Raw genomic sequence first — 5,759 nt, 5'->3', positions numbered from 1 at the left:
AAAAAATACAAAAATTTGTTGGGCATGGTGGCAGGTACCTGTAATCCCAGCTACTCGGGAGGCTGAGGCAGGAGAATTGCTTGAACCCGAGAGGTGGAGGTTTCAGTGAGCCGAGATTGCGCCATTGCACTCCAGCCTGGGCAACAAGAGCGAAACTCTGTATCAAAAAAAAAAAGAAAGAAAGAGACAGAGAGAAAGAAAGAGAAAAGAAAGAGGAAGGGGAAGAGGAAGGGGAAGGGAAAGGGGAAAGGAAAGGGGAAAGGAAAACGGAAAGGAAGAGAGATCATAAACTGCTGTGCTGTTATGTCAGTGCTTGACTCTGATTCCCACAGGTCTTGGATGTGTAGGAGAGTCAAAACTCTCTTCTCTTAGTGTCCTGGCTGGGCCTGAGAATTAAATTGACATAAAGCATATTAACAGGAGAAAAGTGTACAAATTTAATGTAAGTTTTATGTGACTCAGGAGCCCTGGGAAGGAAATGAAGACCCAAAGAAGTGACAAAACCAACAGGATTTTGTATTAGGTTGAACAAAGAGAGGCAATTGTGGAAAAGTAACTAAATTATGTGGAGAGTTTGTTAAAGGAAGGTAAGAATTAGTTTCACAAAGTATGTTTGTACAGGATTCTCAGAGCTGTGACTCCCCGTGGAAGAATGTTACTTTTTTCCTGGTACAGGGAGGGCATGGTCACGTGGGAGTTTCTCTCTCCTGTTTGCAGGAAGCAAAGGGGAGATTAGAATGCCCTTCTTGTATCTGCTGTTTTTCAAGTGCCTTTAGCTTGAAGTAATCCTTACGTCATGGTGGCATATTTTGGCATAGAGTATTCTGCCACCCTTCAGCTGCATGTTGTAGCAGGAGCACCCTCAAGGCAAGGGAGATGACAGCCAACAGCCCCAGGCCACAGCCTCCAGCTTGCGAACTATTGTGAAATAGTGGTAGCCATGAAATCCTGGCTTGGCCCAGTCCACCCAGCCCTGAGCCAACTCCTTGGGAGGGTCTTGGAGAGGGGCAGGGCATCATGACTGATCATTGTACCAGGAAACCATGCAAGCAGTAGAGGAGTTCTCCAAGCGAATGAAAGGAAATGGGGGCACCTTGGGAGGCCGAGGCGGGTGGATCACCTGACATCAGGAGTTCCTGGCCAACATGATGAAACCCTGTCTCTACTAAAAATACAAAAAAATTAGCCGGGCATGGTGGCGGGTGCCTGTAATTCCAGCTACTCAGGAGGCTGAGGCAGGAGATTCACTTGAACCCAGGAGATGGAGGTGGCACTCAGCCAAGATATCGGCACTGCACTCCAGCCTGGGCAACAGGAGTGAGACTCCATTTAAAAAAAAAAAAAAAAAAAAGTTTAATATATTGCTCATTTCTCAGCCCCTGCTGTTCAGCACGTTTTCCCCACAGGTTCTGACAACTCCTTTGTCTTTTTTTCCTGCTCGCTTCCCTTGTCCTGCTTACAAATCATGTGATTCTATTTTTCAGTGCTGTCTCTTTCTCTTCACCTTCCTTATCCTTTGTGCTCTTCACTGTGTCTTGTTTTGGACTTTTTCTAAAACAAAGCACTAATAATGCAAACCTTTCCTAAAAGTTGTTAGGGTACTGTATGCAATGTATACTGGGATAATTGGACCTGTTACCCCAGGAACCACCCCAGACTGCCCCCTAAGAGTATAGGTGGGAGTGTATAGATTGTGACGATGATATGATTCTGTTTTATAAAATGAAAGAAGTTAGACACAAATCCAACAGCATCAGCCACAACAGCTTCAAAAAGAAGTCTTCCATATAAATAATTCATATTAAAAGATTTTTTTTTCGGTTAGAACAAATAATCCCCTTCTAAACGTTTAAATCATCCAGAAAACACATTTGACGTTTCTGTCCCCAAGTATATATGTGTGTTTTATTTTTTATTTTATTTTATTTTTTGAGACGAACTCTCGCTCTGTCGCCCAGGCTGGAGTGTAGTGGCATGATCTCAGCTCACTGCAACTTCTGCCTCCTGGGCTCAAGCGATTCCCCTGCCTTAGCCTCCCAAGTAAGTGGGATTACAAGTATGTGCCACCACGCCTGGCTACTTTTTGTATTTTTAGTAGAGATGGGGTTTTACCATGTTGGCCAGGTTGGTCACGGACTCCTGGCCTCAAGTGATCTGCCCGCCTTGGCCTCCCAAAGTGCTGCGATTACACGTGTGAGCCACCACACCCAGCCTATATGTGTGTTTTATATTCTTTATTTTCAGTACTCAAATAGTAAAGTCAAAGGTTTATCTGAGTTCTGATGATAGCTTCCTTAACAGGAAATGAAACTGCCAACGCTCCACAAAGCAGACAAAGTACCTAATTTGTTGAAAAAAATCATGCTGAATCACCAGAAGAAAACTGTCTTAAGCATAATCAACTGAACATTTGTGTGTAAGTATTTTTAAAATTAACTTGCCTTCAAAATTAAATGGCTCTATAGACAGTCACGTAATGGTGTGATCCACAATTTAAAATGTATTTTTAGAATTTCCGACTTACATGCTGATTAGAAAACTTGCAAGTCACAATCATTTGACATTTTGGAATAGGGCAGTTGGAGTTGAAAGTGGGAAGAAAAGTCACTGGAAATATTTTTTCCTTTTTTTTTTTTTTGAGATGGTGTCTTGTTCTGTTGCCCAGGCTGGAGTGCATTGGCGCCATCTCGGCTCACTGGAAGCTCCGCCTCCCAGGTTCACACCATTCTCCTGCCTCAGCCTCCCAAGTAGCTGGGACTACAGGCACCCACCACCATACCTGGCTAATTTTTTTTTTGTAGTTTAGTAGAGATGGGATTTCACCATGTTAGCCAGGATGGTCTGGATCTCCTGACCTCATGATCTGCCTGCCTCAGTCTCCCAAAGTGCTGGGATTACAGGCATGAGCCACCACACCTGACCAAGTTACTGGAAAATTTTAAGAACAAAGTAATGTTAGGCCATATATACTACTTTTTATTTCTTTATAGTCTGAATTTTTTGTGAACTACTTTTACTTTAACCCGATTAGAAAATTGCATAGCTTTACACACTGTCAAAGGTTTTTGGAGGGCTTGTTTTTATTTTTGTTTATATTTATTTTTAATTAATTTTTTTCTTTTTTTTTGTAGAGACAGTATCCCACTGTGTTGTGCAGGCTGTTCTTGAACTCCTGGCCTCAAGCAATCCTCCTGCTTTGGCCACCCAAAGTGCTAGAATTACAGGTGTAAGCCACTGAGCCTAGCCTTGCTTTGTTTTTTATTTTTGCTTATTTTATTTTATTTGAGACAGTATCTCACTATGTCGCCCAGGCTGGAGTGCAGTGGTACAATCTCAGCTCACTGCAACCTCCACCTCCCGGGTTCAAGCAATTCTTCTGCCTCAGTCTCCCAAGTAGCTGAGACTACACGTACGTGCCACCACACCCAGCTAATTTTTGTATTTTGGGTAGAGACGAGGCTTCACCATATTGGCCAGGCTGGTCTCGAACTCCTGACCTTGTGATCTGCCTGCTTCGGCCTCCCAAAGTGCTAGGATTACAGGCATGAGCCACCATGCCTGGCTTGTTTTGTTTTTTAAGTAACTACTTTGTTAGTTGATTATTTGGTTTACCTCACAGTCTTCCAAATTACTTTTTACTTTTATTGGTTTTTTAAATTTTAAATTGAGACGGGGTCTTGCCATGTTGCCACAGCTGGTCTGGAACTGGGCTCAAGCAATCCTCCCACCTTGGCCACCCAAAGTGCTTGGAATTACAGGCATGAGCTGCTGCGCCTGGCCTACTTTTTATTTTTATTTTCATTTATTTATTTATTTAGTTTTTTAAAGACAGGGTCTTGCTCTGTCACCCAGGTTGGAGTGCAGTGGTACAACAATAGTAGCCTCAAACTCCTGGGCGCAAGGAATCTTACTGCCTCAGCCTCCCAAGTAGCTAGGACTACAGGCATGTGCCACCATGCCCAGCTATTTTCTTAATTTTTTGTAGAGACTGAGTCTTACTATGTTGCCCAGGCTGGTCTCAAATTCTTGGCCTCTAGCAATCCTCTCACCTTGACCTCCCAAAGTGCTGTGATTACAGGGATGAGCCGCTGCACCCAGCCCCAAATTGCTTTTTAAAATATATGCTTTATCACTTTGCTCACTTTACACACATGACTTTTTCTATTAGAGAAACGGGAAAGCAAAATACTAGAATTCCCAGACTCCCTTACAGCTAAGGGTTGTCAGGTGACACATTTCGGCCAATGAAATGTAGGTGGAAGTGCTTGGTGATGGCTTTCTTCAGAATTAAAAACCAAAAAAGGGCTTCTTCTCTGAGAAAACACCAAATGGCGGATGACGCCGGTGCAGCAGGGGGGCCTGGAGGCCCTGGTGGCCCTGGGATGGGGAACCGCGGTGGCTTCCGCAGAGGTTTCGGCGGTGGCATCCGGGGCCGGGGTCTCGGCAGTGGCATCTGGGGCTGGGGCCGAGGCCGCGGAGCTTGCGGAGGCAAGGCCGAGGATAAGGAGTTGATGCCCGTCACCAAGCTGGGCCGCCTGGTCAAGGACATGAAGATCAAGTCCCTGGAGAATATCTATCTCTTCTCCCTGCCCATTAAGGAATCTGAGATCATTGACTTTTTCCTGGGGGCCTCTCTCAAGGAGGAGGTTTTGAAGATTATGCCGGCGCAGAAGCAGACCCGTGCTGGCCAGGGCACCAGGTTCAAGGCGTTTGTTGCCATGGGGGACTACAATGGCCAAGTCGGTCTAGGTGTTAAGTGCTCCAAGGAGGTGGCCACTGCCATCCGTGGGGCCATGATCCTGGCCAAGCTCTCCACTGTCCTCCTGCGCAGAGGCTACTGGGGGAACAAGATCCACACCGTCCCTTGCAAGGTGACAGGCCGCTGCAGCTCTGGGGTCCATGATCCTGGCCAAGCTCTCCACTGTCCTTCTGCGCAGAGGCTACTGGGGGAACAAGATCCACACCGTCCCTTGCAAGGTGACAGGCCGCTGCAGCTCTGTGCTGGTGTGCCTCATCCCTGCACCCAGGGGCACTGGCGTCGTCTCAGTGCCTGTGCCCAAGAAGCTGCTCATGATGGCTGGTATCGATGACTGCTACACCTCAGCCCGGGGCTACACTGCCAACCTGGGCAACTTCGCCAAGGCCACCTTTGATGCCATCTCTAAGACCTACAGCTACCCGACCCCCAACTTCCGGAAGGAGACTATTTACCAAGTCTTCCTATCAGAAATTCACTGACCACCTCGTCAAGACCCACACCAGAGTCTCCGTGCAGCAGACCCAGGCTCCAGCTGTGGCGACAACATAGGGTTTTTATACAAGAAAAATAAAGTGAATTAAGCCTGAAGGGGAAAAAAAAAAAAGGCCAAGCAGTATAAGGAAAGGCTGTGATTTTTTTAACGGCTGCCTTCCCCCATTTCCTTGGGTAGAATGGACACATTGCAGGAAGTGACATTAAGTTGAGAGCTGAGGGGTTGGGCACAGTGGTTCACACCTGTAATCCCAGCACTTTGGGAGGCAGAGGCTGGAGGATGACCTGAGGTCTAGAGTTCGAGACCAGCTTGGCCAACATGGTGAAACCCCTGTCTCTACTAAAAATAACAATAAAAAAATAAATAAAATTTTAAAAAGGCTGGGCAGGGGGCTCATGCCTGTAATCCAGCACTTTGGGAGGCTGAGGCGGGCGAATCACAAGGTCAGGAGTTCGAGACCAGCCTGGCCAACATGGTGAAACCCCAGTCTCTACTAAAAATACAAAA

At 46.2% G+C, this 5,759-nt stretch overlaps 1 pseudogene across 1 annotated transcript; it reads left to right on the top strand.

Moving 5' to 3' along the window:
• Positions 1 to 4,328: 4,328 nt before the first annotated feature.
• On the top strand, positions 4,329 to 5,347 carry LOC105506838 (annotated as a pseudogene). The gene is made up of 2 exons (XR_001000996.1): positions 4,329 to 4,706; positions 4,978 to 5,347. The product of XR_001000996.1 is annotated as a 40S ribosomal protein S2-like (transcript).
• The last annotated feature ends 412 nt before the right edge of the window (positions 5,348 to 5,759 follow it).

Source organism: Colobus angolensis, unplaced genomic scaffold (genome assembly GCF_000951035.1).
Source record: "Colobus angolensis palliatus isolate OR3802 unplaced genomic scaffold, Cang.pa_1.0 Scaffold140, whole genome shotgun sequence".
Classification (NCBI taxonomy): domain Eukaryota; kingdom Metazoa; phylum Chordata; class Mammalia; order Primates; family Cercopithecidae; genus Colobus; species Colobus angolensis.
Note: the sequence above shows the minus strand (reverse complement) of the source record. Positions and strands in the feature narration are given on the sequence as shown.